Source organism: Cervus canadensis, chromosome 1 (genome assembly GCF_019320065.1).
Source record: "Cervus canadensis isolate Bull #8, Minnesota chromosome 1, ASM1932006v1, whole genome shotgun sequence".
Classification (NCBI taxonomy): domain Eukaryota; kingdom Metazoa; phylum Chordata; class Mammalia; order Artiodactyla; family Cervidae; genus Cervus; species Cervus canadensis.
Window position 1 is genome coordinate 23,609,204 of NC_057386.1, and position 25,399 is coordinate 23,634,602.

The window sequence follows — 25,399 nt, forward strand, 5'->3', positions numbered from 1 at the left end:
ATGTGAAGGATAAACAAAGAAAAGTAATGGACTTCCCTAGTGGTACAGTGGATAAGAATTCGCTGCCAATGCAGGGGACATAGGTTCAATCCCTGGTCTGGAAAGATTCCACATGCTGCAGAGCAGCTAAGCCCGTGTGCCGCAACTACTGAGCATGCACCCTAGAGCCCAGACCACAACTATTGAAACCCATGCACCTAGCGCCTGTGGTCCACAACAAGAGAATTCACCACAAGTAGGAGCTTGTGCACCACAATCAAGAGTAGCTGCCGCTCACGGCAACTGAAGAAAGCCTACGTGCAGCAATGTAGACCCAGTGCTGCCAAAAAGGAAAGAAAGAAAAGTATCAAAGATGACTTAAGACAATTTGAATTTCTGTATCTAAGGCATCCTAATTCATATGGTCATGTCTGAGATGCAAATTAGCCATTCAAGCAAAGATATCAAGTAATCAATTGGATAGAAGATCAGGGGAGAAGTCAGGACTGGAGTTACATATTTTGGAGACAGCAGCATACAGAAAGAATTTAAATTTGAGGACTGGGAAGACAGCATAGATAGAGAAAAGAAAGCTTTAGGGCACTCTAAGAGCAGAGGAGAAAAGGCCAACAAGGAAGAGTGAAAAAATTAACACTGAGGTAAAATGAAAAAGCTAAACTGCAACACACAGAAGCCAAAAGATTAAAAAGAATTTTTTTTTTTTTCAAGAAAGAACTGGTCAGCTGTATCAAATACTGCTAAAAACACTGAGTAAGAGGGAGACCTGATGTGAAGAACAGGCCCATTGGAAAAGACCCTGATGCTGGGAAAGAGTGAAGGCAGGAGAAGGGGATGACAGAGGATGAGATGGCTGGATGCCATCACTGACTTGATGGATATAAGTCTGACTAAGCTCTGGGAATTGGTGATGGACAGGGAAGCCTGGCATGCTGCAGTCCATGGGTTCGCAGAGTTGGACACGACTGAGTGACTGCACTGAACTGAAAACAGAGAAAAGTGATCACTGAATTGAGTGGCTGAATAATTCCTTAACGTGAAGCCCCCCTTGTCCTTCCACAGCCTCCTTCTCCCTGGAAAAACAGGCGTCTTGAGTTAATTAGTACAATACATCCCCTACATATGAATGAGTTCCATTTTGAGAACACATTTGGAAATCCAATATGCTTTTAAGTCCAACAAAGTTAGCCTAGGTACCCAACTAACATAATCAGCTATGTAGTACTATACTGTTATAGGCTTATAATACTTTTCGCACAAATAATACATAAAAAACAAACATAAAAAAGAAAAAAGTTTAAATCTCATAGTACAGGACAGCAGGACCAGCTGCATCACTGCTGCTTTTACGCTTGCTTCAGGACATCCTGGGCTTGAAATGCAGTCTGGTATATCTCAAGCCTACACACAGTACGTACAGTGAGCACACAAAAGCGCAGCCGCTTGTGAACGATGCGCGCACACCACAATGTGTGGCCACATGGACACCAGACATGCGAACTAACTTACGTGACGGGACGTGCGAAACGTGTGCATCTTCGAAAGTCTGCAACTTGAAGGTTCGTATGTACAGGCCTTACTGTGTAATGCTGGAGTGCTCAGACCCGGGCTGAGTTCTAGAGCTTCCACTCCTAGCAGTGGGGCCGACTCAACTAACCAGCTCGTCCTGAGAGGAGCAGGGAATGGCAGCTAAGGAATGGAAACTGAAACAGGACTCCAAAAACACACAAAGTTTGATTTGGTTTTCAAAGACGGGAGAGATTTGAGTGTGTTTAAATGCTGGTGGGAAGGGACACCTTTTACCACAAAGAACCCACTACAAGAAAAGATTTTAGAATTTCATTATAATAGGTTAGTTTATTAAGCTTTAAAAAATTATATACAGAAGAAAAACTATGATAAAGTCATAAACTTAATCTCCACCTCATTTCAGAACATATCAACCAAAAACAAAACAAAACAAAACAAAACCCTATCTACCACAATAAGTAGTAACAGTAAATAAATGAAAAGTAGAAAAGTACCTAATCTCTTGGTTATATTAAAACAGTAATTCCAGTATTAAAACACTAGGTACTAAATCATAAAAGCTCAGATATTTTAAAAGCTAAGGAAATCTATAACACAGCTACCTAAAACCATTTGGAATACGCTCCTAAAACACTTTCAGTCTTTAATACATTCTCAAATCTTAAGTATTTTTTCCCTTTGGTCTTACTGAAGAAATATGCTGTCTAGAGATAAGCTTTCTATAAACTTGTGTACAACAACCACATAAAAAATACTAAAACATTTTAATGTTCACTTCAGAAACTTCTAAAATTTAAAACCGCTCCAAATTAAAATATGACCACTTCAAAGAAAAAGGGATAATTTCAAAGTTAAGACCAAAACAGCTTTTGATACAAACCACTGCATGTTGCAGAAGCAGTAACCTAGTTTCACTTTGAGTGTAGTGTTTGTTGCCCTCAAGGGATCTGCAACTTTCAAGAAAGATTTTTTTTCACTAAATGCCATATAACAGGTAAAGCAGTGGAGAAAAAAAGTCAAACACATCTCAATAGTTCAGTTTAAGGAAAGAAAAGCAGACTCCTTACGAACACATACATATACAAACATGCATACATATACATGTATCATACTGACAAACCTATGCTAGTTATTGGCAACAAAACACTAAAATTTTAACTCAAGGCCAACCCATAAAACATGTGGCAATTTAACAATGTGTTTGTGAGGAGCAAAAATCCCTCAGCATCACACAAAATTATTCCTCACTATTTGCTCTGTGGTTCAATAATTGGTCAGGAGTAACCTGAGCAGAGAAAGCTGGTGAAGATGTTCAAATATACAAAGGTTTTTCCACATAGAATTCTTAATTACTTTTCCCCAAACATGATTCTCTATATTGAGCTGTGAATGACTGTGCATATTTCAGTAAGACAAAAATTCCAAACATCCATATTTCTGAGCAAACAGCCTGTTCCAAGGCACTGTCTCCCTATAAGTGCCAGAGAGGTTACTTTGAGGGTATAAAATAAATTAATTAGTAACAATACACACTTTAAACATTTATATTTTAACTGCACTGGAATGTCTAGAAAATGAGCTTATGAACAACAAAGGCACCGAGTCCAAGAGGAAACGAACAGACTCCTGGCTTGCAGACAAATGAGTGGGCAGAGGAAACATTTATGTGGGGATGATTTTTATATGATGTTTTTCTTAATCTAAAGAAAACCACAGCTCTTCACAGTATATGTGCTATAAATAGATGTAATCAGTCAAAAACCTGAATATTTATTTGCCTACTTTTTTCTTTTTAAATAACTTTTGTCATAACCCAAATCCAATGAGTGATCAAGATAAGCAAGCCAATATGACCAAGCAGGTTGCCCAGTCAAAGCCTTACGGACATATGACCAAGACAGATTCTCCTTCACCTGTTTATGCTGAAGAAAATATTTTAAATAGTAATGTGGACTTTTATTGTTAATATCTTTAAATATACCTTACTCACCAAAATCAAAGTGTTTTCACACTGGTTCACATCAATGCAAAATTTCTATCAACTATTTTTGACAATACTTTTAAGAAACGTTGAGAGTTTTAATCACATAACTATTGTTCAAGTAACTGCTTCCTCCTTCCCCAGCTCCCCCCTCCCCCGACCAAAACCCCACATCAATCTAAGAATTACAAAGTTCCTGTCAAATGCGTGTAAGTCTCCTTTATAAATAGAGGAAATTAGGGTCCGCTGGCTAAATGGTGAGTGACAGGGACTCTGAGAATTAAGAAGTAGTTGAGTATATAACTGCTATGCTCTTTTCTCCCTTAAACTAAAATCCAATCAAAGGATGTTGTTATTCTTTAGTTGCTAAGTCATGTCTGACTCTTTTGCAACCTGCCAGGCTTCTCTGTCCATGGGATTTCCCAGACAAGAATACTAGAGTGGGTTGCCATTTTCTTCTCCAGGGAATCTTCCTCACCCAGGGACTGAACCTGGGGTTGAGACTCTTGCTGAGTCTCCTGCACTGTGGGCAGATTCTCTACTGTTGAGCCACTGGAGAAGCCCATAATCAAAGGTTAGATGACATTTTTTGGGGGCGGGGAGGAAGTGGAGGTAAGAGTTGCTGGTAAAGAGGTAATCTACATATTCTAATATTTTTACAATGAACATGTATTATTTCTATAGAAATAAACAGAACATCAGATCCTAAACTTAAAAATTAAATGAATTCATCAAATCTATTCAGGTTCAATGTATAAGATCCTTTAGATGCAAGTGGTGATGAAAGCTGGAAGAAAGCGCAAACATAATTTAACAAAGCGTAAAAAACACTTAAATCTACACCAAGCCTCAAAATACCAGCAGATATTCAGTAACACTCAACAAGTATTTAATGAGCACCTACCACATGTGAGGTACCACAGACATAACGACTAACATGCTAATATGATCCCTGGTCTCTGGAAGCTTACAATATTGCCAATTAGTTTATAAACAGGGTGGCGGTATAGTCCTGATTTATACCTATTTCTCCCAGAGTAATTATTAATAATGCCCCTCTCACATATCTTCCAGTCTGGACAATAAATTATATGGTTACATATTTATGCAAAAAACAAACATACTATTGTTCCTGCATGGCAACAGGTTTGTAAAATGTGTATCATTTCCAGGTTTTATCTTTTTAAAGTCATTCTATTAATTTTTATTACACGTTAAATTTTAAAAAATTATTTTAGACCTTCATCTCATTCTGATATATACCTATCATACAATAAAATAAAAGATTTGCTTCAATCAAGTAAGCAAAAATCAAAATCTGATTGTACCACATCAAAATGTATGCAAAGTAAATAAACCAAATGAATAAAAAATAAAAACTTTAAAGACTGTAAGCCCCTTGAGATCAGGTAGTTCTTTTTGAAATACTACTTCAGCTTTCTAGCCTGTGTCTAGCTCAGTACTGAGAACATACTGAGGTCCAGATATTTCCCAATAAAAGGAAACAGGACAGGAAACATCTAAGTCTGAAACATCTTGTCATAATGGAAAGCAAAGAAGCTATCAAAGACTACCAAGGTTGTGTCAAAAGACTCAGAAGCCAGCCTGATAAGCTCCTAATGGATAAAAACAGGACAACTGAGTTATCAACAATGATGAGCAACACATCAAATATGCTTAAATCCACTGGTTACCTTTAGGGGATGCCAGAAGAACAAGCTCATTCTTCTGAAAACTGGTTAGTGAAGGACAAGAGTCAAGCATTCAACTTGCCATTCCTATCAGATCTGTACCTCAAGGAAATTAAATATTTGTTGAGGGGAAATTTCTTTTTATAGAAGTATTCTAATTGAAGAGGAAATTATTTTTGTATCATTTTTCAATCCATAATGAATTAATAGATATAAACAATGATAATCAGTGGCTGTTGATCAGTACCAAAGAAGAAACAACCAACACTGTACATCTCCTGGTAGAGTTATACACCACCACCTATTAGTCTTGCCCCACACCCACAAAAAAACTGCACCTTAATCTGATCCAGTCTATAGATCTAAAAACCAATTTACAGGAAATAAAAAGGGACCAAGGAACATGTTAAATGTGTCACATGGATACAGTCAGCACAATCCAGACTATGGAAGATTATCCAGTAAACGACATGCATTCCTCAACAAAAATTCCAAGGAAAAGGAGAAAGGAAGGAAGGCGAACCTATATATTTAAAGAGATTTAATAGACATACTAGCCAATCACTCTTTCTTTGGACCTTAATTCAACATTCTAGCCGGTACCTTAAATGTTGAAAAAACACACTGAAAAAACAATTATGAGTCAATTGGGAAGTATAGACATTGATTACTTAATGACAGTCTGGAAGTTTTTTTAGTATAATGGTATTTGTCTTTTTTAAAAAAGAATTTTCATATATAAAAATAATATGACATCTAGACCACTTCAAAGTAATTGGAGAGAGGGAATTACAGTGAGGGTGGATATATATGAAACAAAATTGTGTGTGTGCTTGGCTGCATCCAACTCTTTGTGACCCCATGGACTGCAGCGCACCGAGCTCCTCTGTCCATGGAATTTTCCAGGCAAGAATACTGGAGTGGGATGCCATTTTCTACTCTGGGGACTCTTTCTGAACCAGGGATAAAACCTTCGGCTCTTGCATCTCCTGCACTGGCAGGTGGATTCTTTACCACGATACCACCTGGGGAGCCCGATGAAACAAGATTAGCCATGTGCTAATAATTGTTGGGCTTCCCTGGTGGCTCAGTGGAGAAAAAAACATTTTATAACTACAATTAACTCTAAATTAACTTTTTGATATGACTAAACTAAGGAATTACAGAGGTAAAATACAGTTTGAAAATCCCCTACATTATGACATTTTCTTTTCCATAACATAAATTTCACATCTCTAAAAACTATAGTATAAAATGTACCAAGTATGGTATATGTTTGATATAATAAAACTTTAATTCCAAATATGCTAACACAGAATAATAAAAAAAAGTTAAATATGTTCGATTAAAACAATTTGCCTAGTAAGATCATCACTCAGTCAAGACTGGTTAGACAGTAGACACTACTGTATTCTATACACTAAGTCAACTTTTAATTTTTCAATGAAAGGACAATAAAATTGAACTACAAACTTCTATCTTCATGTGGAACTTACTATGTAGCTGGGGCTACAGGTAAGGTTTTAGGTCTATATTGCTTACATGCATAGCCAGTGTTTTATTAAGAACTGGCATTAAAGCTGCTTTACATGTGTTCTCTAGCTGATGGACTACACGATACATTCTGTCACCTTCATATATACACAGGTCCAACTAAGGAACCATTAGCCAAACAAAGTACGAGTATGCTTATAAACAAGAGGCCTATGGGTGAGCAGAAGACCATTTTAGATGATTTTCTAAATCCGCTGTACTGTGAGGTCACCAGGATTCTCATCTGCAGTCAGTGCTGTGGGGTTGCTATCACCATAAGTACATCATGTGCTCAGTTGCTCAGTCGTGTCTAACTCTTGTGAGTCCATGAACTGTAGCCTACTAGGCTCCTCTGTCCATGGAATTTTCCAGGCAAGAATACTGGAGTGGGTTCCCATTTCCTTTTCCAGGGGATCTTCCTGACCCAGGGATCAGACTCACATCTCTTGAGTCTCCTACGGATTCTTTACCACTGTGCCACCTAGGAAGCCCAAGCGAGAATATTGGAGTGGGTTGCCATTCCCTTCTGCAAGAGATCTTTCTGAGCCAGGTATTGAACCCAGGTTTCCTGCCTTGCAGGTGGGTTCTTTACTGTTTGAGCCATCAGGAAAGCCGGTAAGTAAGATGGCCTACACCATTTCACCGTATAAAAATCAGACGCAAGTACAAGCCATAGCAACGGTTCTCCACCGTTAAATGAAAAACTACCTTCCTCCTTCCCTGGTTTGCTTTCTCTATCCTGAGTCACTTCTAAGCTGCATTTTATGGTTTCTAGAACAAGGAGACTACATAATTTTCCTCAGTTCTAGGATGTTATTGATTTTAAGTTTTTATTTTATGGTCAATTTTGTGGAAAGTCCAAATAAATGAAGCAGCTGTAGTTTCTGACTGAGGATCCAAACCTCAGGTTCATTCTGGGCTGTTCCCTCTACCTTACCCCAATACCTAATGAACCAACAAGTCCTGTTTTTAAAAACCGACGTGTCCTCCCTATTCCAATTGCTAACATAACCTCTGAGTTCAGGCCCTAATCAACTCATACACACATTACAAGTCTTTCTGCCTCCTTCTTTTAAAACACCTTACACAGAGATTTTCTAAACTACATTTTCCTAAAGAATTTGGATCATGTCATTTCCTAGCTACAAAACCATTATTGGTTTCTAGAGCCTTGGAATAAAGTTCAATACCTTAGCAAAGCATTCCAAAGCCCTCCTCCATCTGACCCAACTGACTTTTTCAGACTTGGCTCCCCAAATCCTTCTCTCCCACCTAATGTCATCATGCTATTTCTAAAGTGCACTCTTTTTCCTCTTCTAAACCTTTGGTTATGTCATTGTTTCCACCGAGAACATCACCACTCCACCCCACAACAGCCTATATGACTATAAAGTTCTAAGCAGCTTTGCAGTCCTAGCTCAAAAGTACCTATCTCCTTCATGAAGCTTTTCTTGACTACCACTTTTGTTTCCAAGAATGCTTAGGAAGATTTTTATTTACTTGTAAAAGGACATGCAAGCTAATAGAACATTCAACAGTTTTGTTTAAGCTGGGAGGAAAGTGATTTTTAAAAATCCATACCCATGTGATGTTGCCAATTTCTTCTGCCTCTTCCATAATGTAAACTGTTTCAATAAATCATTTAAATAGAGTGAGTTTGGATGCCACAGTTTGCCTCAGGAGGGATTCTCTGCCATTAGCAAGTGAACAGTGAAAGATACCCAAGTAGTACCCCATCTATAATGGTTCAGTTCAGTGCAGTCACTCAGTCATGTCTGACTCTTTGTGACCCCATGGACTCCAGCATGCCAGGCTTCCCTGTCCTTCACCAGCTACCGGAGCTTGCTCAAACTCAAGTTCATCGAGTCAGTGATGCCATCCAACCATCTCATCCTATTGTCCCCTTCTCCTCCTGCCTTCAATCCTTCCCAGCATCAGGGTCTTTTCCAATGAGTCAGTTTTTTTGCATCAGGTGGCCAAAATATTGGAGTTTCAGCTTCAGCATCAGTCCTTCCAATGAATATTCAGGGTTGATTTCCTTTAGGATGGACTGGTTTGATTTCCTTGCAGTCCAGGGGACTCTCAAGAGTCTTCTCCAACCACAGTTTGAAGGTATCAATTCTTCGGCACTCAGCTTTCTTTATGGTCCAACTCTCACATCCATACGTGACTACTGGAAAAACCATAGCTTTGATTATAATGGACCTTTGTCAGCAAAGTAATGTCTCTGCTTTTTAATATGCTGCCTAGGTTGGTCATAGCTTTTCTTCCAAGGAGCAAGCGGCTTTTAATTTGATGATTGCAGTCACCATTCCCCAGTGACTTTGGAGCCCAAGAAAATAATGCCTGTCACTGTTTCCATTGTTTCCCCATCTATTTGCCATGAAGTGATGGGATGAGATGCCATGATCTTAGCTTTTTGAATGCTGAGTTTTAAGCCAGCTTTTTCATTCTCCTCTCACTTTCATCAAGAGGCTCTTTAGTTCCTCTTTGCTTTCTGCCATAAGGGTGGTGTCATCTGCATATCTGAGCTTATTGATATTTCTCCTGGCAATCCTGATTCCAGCTTGTGCTTCCTCCAGCCCAGCATTTCACATGATGCACTCTGCATATAAGTTAAATAAGCAGGGTGACAATATACAGCCTTGATGTACTCCTTTCCCAATTTTGAACCAGTCCATTGTTCTATGTCCAGTTCTAATTGTTGCTTCTTGACCTGCATGCAGATTTCTCAGGAGGCAGGAAAGGGTCTGGTATTCCCATCTCTTTTAAGAATTTTCCAGTTTGTTGTGATTTACATAGTTAAAGGCTTTAGAGTAGTCAATGAAGCAGATGTTTTTCTGGAATTCTCTTGCTTTTTCTATGATCCAACAGATGTTGGCAATTTGATCTCTGATTCCTCTGCCTTTTCTAAATCCAGTTTGAACATCTGGAAGTTCACATACTGTTGAAGCCTAGCTTGGAGCATTTTGAGCATTACTTTTCTAGCATGTGAAATGCGTGCAGTTGTGTGGCAGTCTGAACATTCTTTGGCATTGCCTTTTTTTGGGATTGGAATGAAGACTGACCTATAAATGGTATTCTGCTGCAAAACCAGCACCATTTTCTCTTTCAAGAACCGCTTAATATTTATATTCTCTCAGAGCCAGACAATGCAACCATCCGGCACAAGTTAATTTCTTAGTAAAACAAAAGGTAGCTATGTGCTCCTGGAGATAGGGACTTGTAACTGGAATGAAAAGGGTATCACTGTGCAAGAACTATACTTATTCATATTATAAATTATGCTTCTGCATGGTCACAAGAAGGGTGGGGGAAAAAGACCTCCAAATCTACCCTAATACAGCCTTGGGCAGACATCTGTGAACATCAAAAGATAACTTTCAAAGATAACAACATCAAAGATACTTTAAATTTATCTAGACAAATATAGAGATACATTATACATGGTACAAATGTACAATGTATGACTAAAATTAATCTATGAACAGATATTCAAGCTTATTTAAGCACAGAGTTTAAAAGCTTGATTTAGGATGTTTCCAAACAGAAAAAAAGTGTTAGTTGAAAAATTAGTGAAATCTGAACTAAATCTGGAGTTAAGCTGATAGTAATGTACAGCACTGGTTTCTTGGTGTATGTAAGACTTTAACAATAACATAACTAGATGAAGAGAACCATATTCAGTATTTTGTAATAATGTGTAAGGGAAAATAATCTGGAAAAAAAATAAAGATGAATATCTGAATCACGTTGCTATATACCTGAAACTAACACAACACTGTAAATCAATTATACTTCAACAAAAATATAGTTAAAGTTTTAAAAAAAGAATTAATATATGAGAAAAGTATCTCAAAATCCTATTTGTTGTTGTTGTTGTTCAGCTATTAAGTTGTCTGACTCTTTGCAACCCCATGGACGGCAGCACACCAGGCTCCCCTGCTGTCCTTCACTATCTCCTGGAGACTGCTCAAAGTCATGTCCAAAATCCTATACAAATGTTATAATTATTACTATGCTTTGTGTTTATATGATTTTCAACTTTATCCATAAGATATAATCATCGGGAATATTTTCATATTCTACCTTTATTGTAACTAAATGTGAACAAAATGTCAACACAGTGAAGTAATTTTCGAATGCTAATTTTCAGTTTGCCAAATATACAATAAAAATGTACCAACTTTAATGTTCTTGCCATTTTATTTTACCTGTTCTAACAACTATAAGAGAACAATGAATTTAGCTAAAAATAATTACAGATTCATTTCTCTAATATAAAGTACTCAACTTTTAAAATCTATGTATAACAAGTAATAAGCTCAGAAATATTGATATGTAATTGCTTTTTAAGTAATAATTTGTTTTCAATTTGGTTCAGAGTAATGTGAAAGACTAAATTATATTATTTTAATGGCTGTTAGGTAAACTCTCAGTATCCCAATTAGGTTAGGAAACGGAAACACAGTCATAGAAAAAACAAAAATAAACCTTTAAAAGTACTGGACCTTAAACTCTACCATTATTCCATAAACCACAAGAAGACTATGAAGTTATTTAAGATTATCAATCGCATTTATAATATTTCTATAGTCAGTTGTACTGTGTTACTGTAACATTTTTAAGTATATATTTTAACCTAAGGCTTTCTTTTTATAACCAAGAAATAAATGCATATACATTCATCTTAAGAAAAAAGAGAGAACTGAATGAGGTAGATATACAAGTACCTGTTTTAGTCTACAAACAATAAATGCTGGAGAGGGTGCGGAGAAAAAGGAACCCTCTTACACTGTTGGTGGGAATGCAAACTAGTACAGCCACTATGGAGAACAGTGTGGAGATTCCTTAAAAAAACTGGAAACAGAACTGCCATACGACCCAGCAATCCCACTGCTGAGCATACACACCGAGGAAACCAGAACTGAAAGAGACACGTGTACCCCAATGTTCATCGCAGCACTGTTTACAATAGCCAGGACGTGGAAGCAACCTAGATGTCCATTGGCAGACAAATGGATAAGAAAGCTGTGGTACATATACACAATGGAATATTACTCCACTATTAAAAAGCATGCATTTGAATCAGTTCTAATGAGGTAGATGAAACTGGACCCTATTACACAGAGCGAAGTAAGAAAGAAAAACACCAACACGGTATATTAACGCGTATATACGGAATTTAGAAAGATGGTAACAATGACCCTATATGCGAGACAGCAAAAGAGACACAGATGTAAAGAACAGACTTTTGGACTCTGTGGGAGAAGGTGAGGGTGGGATGATTTGAGAGAATAGCATTGAAACATGTATATTATCATATGTGAAATAGATCACCAGTCCAGGTCCAATGCATGAGGCAGGGTGCTCAGGGCTGATGCACTGGGATGACCCTGAAGGATGGCATGGGGAAGGAGGTGGGAGGGAGGGTCAGGATGGGGAACACATGTACACCCATGGCTGATTCATGTGAATGTATGGCAAAAACCACCACAATATTGTAAAGTAATTAGCCTCCAATTAAAATAAATTAAAAAAAAAAAAAAGTACCTGTTTCTCATCTTTTCTGTGAAAAATTATTCCAAATTTTAATTTTTTTTTAATTTTAAAAAAGAGAGCTTACAGGGTAGTACAAATTGAGGTATAACCACATTAATGAAAAGATTTTCTTTGAATTAAAAAAAACAAACTGCTTTATTAGTTTTTCTCAAAAGTGAGGACTTTTTTTTTCTTTTATTTTTATTAGTTGGAAGCTAATTACTTTACAAAAAGTGAAGGCTTTTAAAACTTTTTTTTCCCATGCCACGTGGCTTACAGGACTTCAGCTCCCCAACCAGGGACTGAACTGCGGCCTTCAGCAGTGGAAGTACAGAGTCCTAACCACTGGATCACTAGGGAATTCCCTAAAAAACTGCCTTTTTTTTTAAATTGCTTTTTTAACTTTGATGTTTTTCAACATTTTCAGATTTACTTGGTAAAGACTATCAATTACCAAATGGACTGAGTTTTTCCAGCAGGATCCACCTACAAACATGTATAGATATGTTTTATGGCTTAAATCCCAAACTGGCTAACGCCAAGATAACCGGACTTCTGACAGCAGCTGGTTTGGCCAATATAGACCAGAATGCTATATGACTATGGAGCAACTCATTAGAGCAACTCAGCACTATTTTCCTAAGTGTGAAGTGTGCATATTTTTGGACCCAGCTATTGAGAACTCATTAATAGATAATAACACAAATATAAAAAGGTATGTATACAAGGGTATTCATTTCATAGCACTACTTAATATAACAAAAACTTGAAACATAAATAATGATATACACACACATACACACACACACACACAAATAATAATGATACACACAGATTCTGGCATACTACACAGTCATTCGAATGATGATGTAGGTTTATATTAATTGACACAGAAATATGTCCACATGAGAAAAAATAAGAGTAAAAGTACATGTGGGAATGGAATCATGCAATCCCACTACGTAAAACTATGCACATACAACTATGCACATGTATGCTCACACTGAGAGATACCTAGGATGGAGTAAAGATGAAGAAGGAGATCTTTTGTTTCTTCATATTTTTCTGTAATCCTTAAATAATTTTGGATAAGCTTGTATAATTCTTTAGAAAAATAATTAAATTATTCTTCATAACACTATAGAAGCAATTTGTTTCACACTCAAGTAAGACACTAAGTACCCAAATACGTAATTTTAAAAAAATGATCCCCTGTTCATGACTGAAAATGGTAAAATATTTGTTACTGAACTTACTGTAAACAATAGCCCTAGAAAGCTGAGAAATAGTTCTATTATGAAAACATCCAACATTAGCCAAAGACTCTAGGTTGTCAACATTAACTGCAACATTAGCTAATGTAATTTTGGCTTGTAGACATGACAGACACATCTCAGTATTATAATGCTTAGCTAGAGCTAAATTACAGTTATAAATATCAAGTTATTTCACACAGAGTCTACTTGCAAATAGACATATATTGTTTATAGTGTTTATACCTTAGCTTAGCTCCGTCAATAGGTTTTTTTGCACAAGCAACGCAAATCTGTCCTGTTGCCAAGGATTTATGCTTCCATACCAATGAACTGGGGAGCTGCAAGACAACTTACAACATATTCAATATTCTCTATTATATGAGAGATGCAAAGAAAAATGAGGCTTTAAAATGTTAAATGGTTCCAGTAAGGTCAACAGCTAGTTGATGGCACAGCTTGGTCTATTACCCAGATTCTGGTCCTAAGTGTCAAAATGAATTATTTCTACATACTCATTAGGACTCAGGCTTCCCTGGTAGCTCAGATAGTAAACAATCTGCCTGAAATGCAGGAGAACCGGGTTCAATCACTGGGTCGGGAAGATGCCCTGGAGAAGGAAATGGATACCCACTCCAGTATTCTTGCCTGGAGAATTCCCTGGACAGAGGAGCCTGGTGGGCTATAGTCCATGGTTTGCAAAGAGTTGGACATGACTGAGTGACTAACACTTTCACACACACACCCATTAGGACAGTGAAGATAAAAAATACAATTTCAAGTGTCAGCAAAGATGCAGACCAAACAAGACTTTCGTGTGTTACTGGTGGAGATACAAAAGGGCACACTCTCTCTGGAAAACAGCTTGGCAGTTTGTTACAAAGTTACACACACACACACCATATCATCAAGCGATCCCATTCCTAGGTATTTACTCTAGAGAAATGAGAATTTATATTCACCCCAAACTAGAAATAATCCAAATGTCCTTCAAGAATGAATAAACAATCTGTGGTATACCCACACAATAGGATATTACTTGGTGATAAAAAGGAACAAACTGTTGATACCCAAAAAACTTGGATGAATCTCATAGGCATTATGCTAAGTGGAGGAAGACAGTCTCAAAAGGTTACATACTGACTGATCCTATTTACAGAGCACTTTCCAAAAGAGAAAACTATAGAGGTGGACAACAGATCAATGGTTGCCAGAGTGGAGGGTGGGGGAGAGTACCAATGCAAAGGGATTACAGGAAAGAGTCTTGAGTGATGGACTTGTTCTGTATCCTGACGTGGTGGTGGTAACATGAATCTATACAGGCACTGATACAAAGAACGGTACACATGCCAAAATATCAATTTTACTGTACATTAATTTAAAAAATAAAACAGGGACTCCCCTGCTGGTCCAGTGGTTAGGACTTCAGGCTTCCACTGCAGGGGCACAGATTTGATCCCTGGTCGGGGAACTAGGATACTGCACACTACGTGGCATGGCCCAAATATATATTTTTTTAATAACAATTTAACGAAATTACTTACATAGTCTCTGGCTTCTAAAAGCCAGAAATATTTATGGATTTTTAAATTTAATTTTAAAACTAATTTTTCAATTACCAAAATAAAATCATTTGATGGGTCTTTTCCTAAAAAATCTCAACACCAAGAAAAGAATACATTCACTTTGGCAAGTTACATAACCTCCCTTTTGTCTTAATTTCTCTGTTGAAAAATGGGGATGATAACATCTACCTCAAAGGGTTATATGAGGATTAAATGGCAGATAAATAAAGAAAAATACAAACATATTCACAGTATACATAACTTTGGGTATGGAAATGAAAGACAACTCCACCCAAGTAACTTTTAAGTTTTGTCCTTCTATTCAACCAGGTTCTGATGATTGCTTTTCTGACAGAGCTATCTCTGAAATATAGCCAAGCCCAGAGTCTGATTTTCACACAGAGGTAAAAATTCACCACTGGGTCCTTGATGTATTTTTATTCTATAACCATTTTACACAAGTAAATTGTTACTTAAACCACACTTTGTGTTAAAGGTCATGCTGTATATGTTTATTACATTTGTGTATGTTTATATGTATTTTTATCTATTTCTTAGTCCACTCAATTCTACAAGTAGCCAGTGCTTGACTGTATGTGTGTCTGTATTAAGCAATAATAGGTATCCCATCTTTTAAAAGAACATAGTTTAAATGCTAGGCAAAATAAGAATCCAATTTTAACCTTTCCAAAGTTTAATCTTTAAGAATTAACTCTATGCAACAACTGGGCTTCCCTGGTGAGGTTGAGCGGTAAAGAATCTGCCTGCAGGAGATGCAAGTTCAATTCCTGAGCCAGGAAGATCCCCTGGAGAAAGAAATGGCAACCCACTCCAGTATTCTTGCTGGGGAAATCTCACAGACAGAGGAACCTGTCTGGGGGTTACAGTCCATGAGGTCTCAAGAGAGTCAGACACAACTTAGCGACTAAAGAACAATAATGCAATAACTAAAGCCATAACTATGATGATTTCCTTCATGCCACGTTTCTTAACACTTCAAACTCATACCATTAAGCACAGCTTTTCATTTTACCACTCCCCCCATCCCCATTTAATCCAGTAAGCATTTGTTTAGCATCAACTTCAAGAAAATACTTTTTGTTAAGTTCTACTTAGGGCAGTGATTTTCAAACTGTCTGTCCCAACCCAATTTTTACAAATGAAACAGTGTAAAATAACAGACTATCTCACAGATGGTAAGGCTAAGTACTGTTTCTAGAGCTTTGTTTCAGTTGTAGGTGGTGGAACACATGTGAGGGAATACATGTGGGCATGCACATACTGCTTCTCTCTGTGGCTCATGGTCCAGAAGTTTGAGAAACAGTGTTACAGAGAATTAAATAAACACCAGTTCTAGATTTAGAAGAGTCCAACCCTGCAACAGCTGGCTCTGGGGACATGTCTTTAGGACTCTGTACCACCTGACCTTAGAGACACAAGTCATCTTTAAAGAAAAAAATCTAACTTTCCATTTGAGGTGATGAAAAGGCTGAGGAGTTTCTGAAAGGCAGAAAAAACTACCTTTTGGATACAGTTTCAATTCCTTACAAGTTGGAATGGATGCATAAGTGTATAGGTTGTTTACCACAATCTGACAGGAGGAAACTAGCAAATTGAAATGATATAATTTTTAAATTAGAAAAATTATTTAGTATACACGTGCAAGGATCAAAAATTTTTTAAGTACAAAAGAGAATATAGTGAATACAGCAGCATTACTCATGACAGCTACACCAGAAACCATCCAAATGTCCATTGATGGTAGAATGGAGAAATAAATTATAATGTATGTATACAATGAAATATTATATGAGAATAAATGAAGTACTGTTACACACAATATAAGTGAATCTTATAAGACATACTCAAAGGAGTACATATTGTATTACACTTACATATGGCTTAGAGATTTTTCACAATAATATATCGCTTCTTCATTCTTTTTTGTAGCCATATAAAGTTTACTCAATTGCATGAATATACACTAACTTATGTATCCAATTCTTACTATAAGGATTTAGGATTTTCCTAAACACTTACTGAGTTAATTTAAATGACTTTGTATGCCTACTGCATATGCCTGGTATGCTGAAGAAAACTGAAGAGCTCAGGATGCTTCAGGCAAGGTTAAGTTCAAACTCTTGTTCAGTCACTCATTCATGTCTGACTCTGTAACCCATGGACTGCAGCACACCAGGCTTCCCTGTCCTTCACCATCTCCTGGAGTTTCCCCAAACTCATGTCCATTGAGTTGGTGATGCCAATCAATCATCTCATATTCTGTTGTCCCCTTCTCTGCCTGCCTTCAATCTTCCCCATCATTAGGGTCTTTTCCAATGAGTTGGCTCTTCAAATCAGATGGCCAAAGTATTGGAGCACCAGCTTCAGCAACAGTCCTTCCAATGAATATTCAGGGTTGATTTCCTTTAGGATTGACTGGTTTGGTCCACTTGCTGTCCAAGGGACTCTCAAAAGTCTTCTCCAGCACCACAATTCGAAGGCATCAATTCTTTGGCACTCAGCCTTCTTTATGGTCCAGCTCTCACATTCATACATGACTACTGGAAAAACCATAGCTTTGACTAAACAGATCTTTAGAGGCACAGTAATGTCTCTGCTTTTAAAGACGCTGTCTATGTTTGTCACTGTTTTTCTTCCAAGGAGCAAGTGGCTTTTAATTTTATGGCTACAGTCACTATCTGCAGTGTTTCCACTGTTTCCCCTGCTTCCCCATCTATTTGCCATGAAGTGATGGGACCAGATGCCATGATCTTAATTTTTTGAATGTTGAGTTTCAAGCTAGCTTTTTCACTCTCCACTTTCACCTTTATCAAGATGCTCTTTAATCTCTTTAATTCTTCTTCGCTTTCTGCCATAAGGGTGCCGTCATCGGTATATCTGAGGTTATTGATATTTCTCCCCTCAATCCTGATTCCAGCTTATGATTCATTCAGGCAGGCATTTCACATGATGTACTCTGCACATAAGTTAAATAAGCAGGTTGATAATATATAGCCTTAACATACTCCTTTCCCAATTTTGAACCAATCTGTTTTTCCATGTCTGGTTCTAACTGTTGCTTCTTGACCTGCATACAGGTTTCTCAAGAGACAGGTAAAGTGGTCTTGTATTCCCATTTCTTTAAGAATTTTCCAGTTTGTTGTGATCTACACAGTCAAACGCTTTAGTGTAGTCAATGAAGCAGAAGTAAGATGTTTTTCTGGAATTCTCTTGCTTTTTCTATGATCCAATGGATGTTGGCAATTTGATCTCTGATTCTTCTGCCTTTTCTAAATCCAGCTTGTACATCTGGAATTTCTTGGTTCACAAACTGTTGAAGCCAAGCTTAAAGGATTTTGAGCATTACTTTTCCAGTATGTGAAATGAGTGCAATTCTGTGGTAGTCTGAACATTCTTTGGCATTGACCTTCTTTGGGACTGGAATGAAAAATGACCTTTTCCAGTCCTGTGGTCACTGCTGAGTTTTCCAAATTTGCTGGCATATTGAGTGCAGCACTTTAACAGCATCATCTTTGAGGATTTGAAATAATTCAGCTGGAATTCCATCACCTCCACTATCTTTGTAGTGATGCTTCCAAAGGCTCACTTGACTTCACACTCCAGGACGTCTGGCTCTAGGTGAGTGATTACACCATTGTGGTTATCCAGGTCATTAAGATCTTTTTTGTTCAAACTCCAGCTGTTAGTATATTAATATAGGAAAAGTCCATGGGCAGCTGGGACATAGTTTTAAGAGGAACTGGGGGAAAAAACCAGATTTATCTACAAAACTGAGGTCATAAGTGCTCTCCCTGCCAACCCCTCAAGAAACAAAACAGCACTTTACTGTACTATTTTTTGCATTTCAATATTCATAGGTCACTGATATTATTCTAGATATATTAAAATGATATATTCAAAAGGGTAAAAACAATTTATAAGGGCCTAGTTATAAATCTCATTTTATAGCTCACACAGTATAATTAAGAAGTTATATTCTGGGACTTCCCTGGTGGTCCAGTGGTTAAGAATTCACTTGCCAACGCAGAGGACACAAGTTTAATCCCTAGTTCAGGAAGATCCCACATGCTGTAGAGCAACTAAGCCTGTGCGCCACAACTACTGAAGCCCCTGCACCTAGAGCTTCTGCTCCCCGAGAGAAATCACCACAGTGAGAATCCCATGCACCGCAACTCTAGAGCAGTCCCTGCTCAATGCAACTAGAGAAAGCCCACAGACAGCAACTAAGACCCGGTGCAGCGAAAAATAAACAAAAAATTTTAAAAAGATTATTTAAAAAAAGAAGTTATATTCCATTGAATCCCCCGAACTGAATCTAAATCACAAAGCTGAAAGTATAAATGTGTTGAAGATTATATTCTACACTAGCATTGAAGTCAAAAGGAATCACCCACACTGCCTATGTTGGTGAAATCCAGGTAGAGTCACAATTCTCTGATACCATGGTCTTTACTTCCATGGAAAAGACCAAAAATCATGCTCAGGAGCCATTCTTTGCATTATTTCCATTCTTATTCTCTTCCAACAATCCCTTCTCACCACATACTAACTGGTGTATCGAGAAACTGACAAAAGCAACAAGCCATCTACTGAGCCATTTGACTCCAGTAAACTAGACAGAAAAAAAAAAATAGCACCACTTCCAAAAAAAAGTTTACTTAGCAAAATATATTATAGTTTAGAAAAAATTATGTTAACTCAATCATCTAAACCTTATTTAGTCAGTGGGTTCACAAAGTATAAATGCTGCTGTTATACATTCTGGCCAAGGCTAAGTTTTTTTTCAAGTGTTCTGCAAAGTCTAAGGTGAGTCTAAGACCATTACTTGCCAATTCCTCTTTATCAGCAATCCAATACTAGTGACTGATTCCACTGATGGGCAAACCCCTAAGTGGCTCAATGATAAAAGAAAATAAGGCTTAGCAGATTCCCTTGAGCTATTTCCTAATGCATTACTGATGTCCCTACCTTATTGGAAAAGTCTCTAGCTAACTCTTGGGTTATGGACTTATCATAGTGATAGTCTGCAAAAATGACAGAATAATTTAATTCTATAGAACTCAAGAAACCCTATTTTAAAAGTTCTGTGTATTGAATAAAACTGTATATGTTCCCTGAAACTACTTTTCAAAGTAACTAGAATCTTAAACTATGTTTATGTATGTGAAGTCGCTCAGTCGTGTCCGACTCTTTGCGACCCCGTGGACTGTAGCCTACCAGGCTCCTCCATCCGTCCATGGGATTTTCCAGGCAAGAGTACTGGAGTGGGTTGCCATTTAAAAAAAAAATGTATTTTACCATAAACTTGCCTTTTTGACTAAAAACAATGCTGGGAACTATATACACAACCTAAAGGTATAGGTCTAAAGTGGAGAGCTGATCAAATTTGACAGGTAAGGGACCTTACTTTTCTTTCCTTCACCCATTAAAGCAAAAATGCCTTAGGCACTCAAACTTATAGCCCTAATAATAGTTTATGATCAAAACCTCAGAAGAGCAATGAGAATTTGTTGTTGTTTTTTTTTTGAGAATTTTTTAAGAAAAAAATGTTCGTAAGTTTTTTCAAATATCAAAGATAACTGCTATATAAACAAACAGATTAACTAAAATAAGCATCTGATGTCTTCACTGATTCCACCAAGCATTTATGACTTGCATTAACCATGAAAATTTACACAAGGCTTTGCACGTGATTCAACTCTGGACACAGAACTCATTGAGCTACATTAGTGTCCTAAAACACCCCTTTCACCACGTAAGCTCTGAAAAGGCTTAAAACAAGCACAGCCTGTGGGTTAACACTGTTGAATTTGGAGCTAAGTTTTATTGTCTCCACCAAGTTCAGCCAGCCATAGAGCAACAAATCAAAGTTCCAACAAGCACGGTGCACCTGCAAGACTTAGGTATGCACCAAGTTAAATATTTGCAATTTTTTCATCTCAAATTGGCACAAATTAAAGTATGCAGATCGCAGCACCAGACTTCTAAATCCTGTAAGCCAAAATGATCAGTAGTTTCACTCCCACATCACTCCTGTCCTACTATTGAGTCCTTAATGTGTATATGTGCCTGTGTTCCAGAAGTTCATATATATTATCTCTAATATCATAACAAACCCCATTCTTCTGATGAGGAAACTGAGGCTAGAGAGAGGTCAAGGTGACTAGTCCAACGCTGTAAAGGCAGCGGAGCTTTATTCAAACCTAGTTCTGTCTGGCTCCAAAGAACCATCTCCCTGATCCTCCCTCAGTGAAAGTCACTAACTCCAACACCAACTAACTTTTATTAAAATAAATTCTGCTTATCAAAATCATTGTATCAAAATGCTGTCTGAAATGATGACAATAGATGAGAAAAACATCATACCTAAAACAGTAGCGTAAGACTCAGGAATTCCTGGCGAGGAAATGCAGTCACCTCCTTTAGTTCCAAAGGCTATGATTCAAAATACGAGAGAATCCAGTTGAGTTCTTTTTTGCTTCTGGTTGTCTCTCAACTGACTTTTTAGAACAAGGGAAATGAAACTCAAGAGTATATTCACATTTTGGTGAAATTTTCTGAAACTCTTGAGAAAAGGGTGATTTGTTTTTTAAACAGTTCACTTTTACAAGTTTGCTTCTTCGAAAGGTTTCAGACATTCAAAAACAAAATCACATCAGCATTACTAATCAACTTTTTTCTACAGACTTGAAAAGTATTTTCTTACCACACTACGAGATTACTTCCCATACTGAGAGCAGAAATGGAAACAGCTCTGGGTGTCACGCATCAGATCTTGAGGCCACAGTTGCAGAAAGTAGGTGCTGTTTCCCTTGAGTAGAAGCTGCTGATCTGAAACCTCCTAAGGGAAGGGTGTCTGAAGAAGAGCGTTGAAAAAACTACAGCAAGCCGTTTGTGTTAATGAGAGTGAGCTGCCGGCACCACTACTCCGGGTTTCACTGCTATGCAGTTGTTTTCCAGCTTCCAAGCTCTGAATTTGGCAGAGAGAATGCTGTTCTCACAGCCATATGAGTTATATGATCAGCTGCTTTGTGGTGTGTGGGTGTTTACCTAGGTAAGTGACTGGTTAGAAGAGGTTCTGTGATGTTAAATCAAGGAAGCACACTGTCCCCTGAGATTTTAATGATTTGTCATATACTAGAGACAGAAAAGTAACATATTTGCAATTGTGAAATTCCTTGGGCTTACAATAGGCAAATAATTTCTGACAGTAAAACTTTAGGCATGACATGAAAAAAAATATATAACCTGCAATATATGCCACCTCAATCATGTTTATTAGATAATAAAAATGCAATATTTGCAATCTCAGCATGCTTTGAAATTTCATAGGATATACTGCGTAATTATTAGAATAAATGCTATCCTTCAGGTGAATGAAACAGGTTTTATGCAAGATTCCAAGGCTCCCTTGCCATCCAAAATGCTGTTAATACCATAAATTCCTTAGCCTCTCAGAAACTCCAAAATACCAAAAATATGAAAGTCCTAAAGGATTTTGTAAGCGAAAAATATTATCAGAATTACAAGCTCCTGGAGAGCTGGGGACCTGTTTCTTTTATCTCACTGCCCATCATAACACTATCACACACTGTCTCCTGACTGAGATATGGTCAAAAGGCAAAGGCTGAGGGCAGGGTGATTTAAACAAGAATAGTTGATATTTATGGCCTGCTTATTGTTGAATGGTGCAACATTCATACCTAGTTCTAGATTTTAAACATGGAGACTGAATTTCCTTATTATAATTAAAATCCTTCCATTAAAACGAAATTTAAAAACGGATGATTCTGATGGTAATATCATCCTGAAAAAAAGACATGAAATCACATTTAATAAAGCTGAAAAATCTTCACAGAGCAGGTACTCTACCATGGGAAAGATAAGGCCTTCTTTTAAGAGATCAGATCAACCTCAAACAACACAAAATGATTCCAGATAGGCATTAGAAAACAGACCACTGATTCTGCTGTTGAAATCTGCTACATTTAGAAGATAGTGCCAGGCACATTTAGACAAGTTACTTTGACTCCAGTTTTAACTTTTTCTGAAATTCTCACATACATTTCTTTACTGAAAGACAGGGAAATGATACCATACAAATACCTAACTCACTGTAATTAAAGAACAAAACACGAGGATGCATATTTCATCTAGTTTGTTGCTTACTGCTCAGGACCAAAGTAATGCCAATCCTCAAGAAAGGAAGAAAGCAAAACACAAAACTCAAAGTCCTTTCAATACAGATTTTAACCTCAGGGCCCAGGACCAGGCTCAAGATGATGGTAACTGCATACAAAATTATGAGTGTCTATTTCCCCTGGAAGAGGGTCCTAAAGGCTTCCATGAATCCAAAGAGAGGTTAGGAACCACTAAAACAGACATTTTCAGAATCCCGAAAACGCAGCAGTGTACATTTTCAACAAAATTATACTAAAGGCAGTATCTATCTGAATATATGTGCACAGTCCTGATACAAACATCCCAAATGCCTGCCAGCCCTATCACACACAGTACAGCTCACCACTCTCAAATCAGCCCTACATGGGAACACAACCAGCATTCAGGGCACACACTCTCAAACGCCAGCCACAGCAGCTCTTCATTCCCTAAGCACACACATGTTGTCAACAAAGCATGTGCTACTTGCCATTCCCAGAACAATACGGACCATGCCATTTCTGGAAAAGAAAACAAACACATTCGTCCCAAAATATTACCCTATATATTTACTATGCCTTGACCACAGATGTTAAACATTACAACAAAACAAACGAAATTTTTAAAAAAATGAAATTCCCACACACCATACGTAATTAGCTGGGGAAAAAAACCCTTCACTCAGGGATTACTGGGGATCCACGGGAGATGTAATGTATATAGGGGAAACACTGGAAAGATGATACTTGAACACAGAGGCAACCTGAGGACAATCAAAGACAGACTCACAGGGCAACATCCTGAGAACATGGCTGTGGAAAGCACCCTTCTCCAAAAGCAAAAGCACATTCCTTTGATTGGCACAAGCCATTCCTGACAATGGATTCGCGATGACAGGGACTGTTCAGTAATCAGGAAGTGTGTGTGTGTGTGTGTGTGTGTGTGTGCGCGCGCGCGTGTGTTGTGGGGGAGGGATGTGCTAGATGTGATCAAAGACTGGCCCTCTTCAAGAAGGGCAGACGGGATCTTAAATCGTTAAGACAGTGTTCCAGGGTGAAGCAGGGGTTATTTTTCATTTCTGGCGGAGACATTCCTCGACAATGAACATGTTCTGTGCAGATGTAACGGGGGTGTCACTACCTTTAGTGGCTCCCATCTAAAAATCTTAAGCAGAGCCTGATTGGAGGGGAGGCTGTGGTGGGGGTGGAGAAAGGTCTGTATTACCCTCTGGGTGAGTATTGGGCGGGTGTACACTTAGATGCATTTTTATCTCAGGCGGCACAATACTCCCGGGGGTTGGTGGTTTGGGCGCAGCCGCAGGGCAGGGGAGGCAGTGGGTGCAAGCCACCAGCAGCGGAGCAGGAGAATGCTCGAAGGAGGACCGGTGCAAACCTTCCCTCGGCCCGCTACCCCGTGCAACCCCAGCTTCCCCTCGGGCCTCCGGGCGAGCGCACTCTGCAAAACTGGAGCCCAGCCCGGGTCCGAGAAAGAGGGGGCGAAGGGACAGAAGCGGGCGCCTCCAGCCAGGCTCGGGGCCAGAAGAGCTCAGCGCCCGGGGCCTCCCCGCCGGATGGGGGCTGCTCCGGCCTAGTGCACGCAGCTGCCTCGGCGAAGGGTTAACCCGGCGCCCAGAGCCCCTGTCGGCTCGGCGGGCGGCAGAGAGGAAGGGCTGCTGCCAGGGGCGCTGCCGCGACTGTGGCGTGTGCGTGGGGGGCAGGGGCCCCTACTCACCCTGGCCGGCCGCCTCCGCCTCCGCCGCCCCGACCGCCGCCTCGGCGGTCCATCCCTGCGGCGGGGGGCCTGTAGCCGCGGCGCTCGAGTAACAACCGCCGGCCGGGCCGGCCCCTCCCCCCTGCCCAACGTCTGTCCTCAGGGCCGCTCCGCAGACCCGGCCTCGGCCGCCGCCGCCGCCGCCGCCGCAGCGCTACGTGGCCGCCGCTCCGACGTCTCGCGACTCCCTTCCGAGCGCGCGAGGGCGAGCGGGGCTGGCGGGGCGGGCGGCGCGCGGGGAGGGAGGCAGGGGAGGGGGGTGTGCGTGTGTGGTTCTGTGTGCAGAGAGGGGGGCAGGGAGAGAGGGAGTGCGAGCGGCGGCGAGAGCGCGCGCGCGCCCGCGGCCCCTTCCCTTGC

General features: G+C 39.0%; 1 protein-coding gene across 3 annotated transcripts in view; it reads right to left on the bottom strand.

Moving 5' to 3' along the window:
* The window catches only part of ZNF652 (zinc finger protein 652), a 63,706-nt gene extending 38,358 nt beyond the window's left edge, over positions 1 to 25,348 (bottom strand). The window contains exons 1-3 of one of the 3 annotated variants that reach the window (XM_043470825.1): positions 25,004 to 25,348; positions 21,819 to 21,968; positions 21,479 to 21,547 (exon numbers count right to left, since the gene is read on the bottom strand). The gene's annotated coding sequence lies outside the window, so the exon portion shown is untranslated. Of the gene's footprint in view, positions 1 to 21,478; positions 21,969 to 25,003 lie in introns of all 3 variants that reach the window. The other 2 variants (XM_043470815.1, XM_043470798.1) reach the window with 2 other exon arrangements.
* Positions 25,349 to 25,399: the final 51 nt, after the last annotated feature.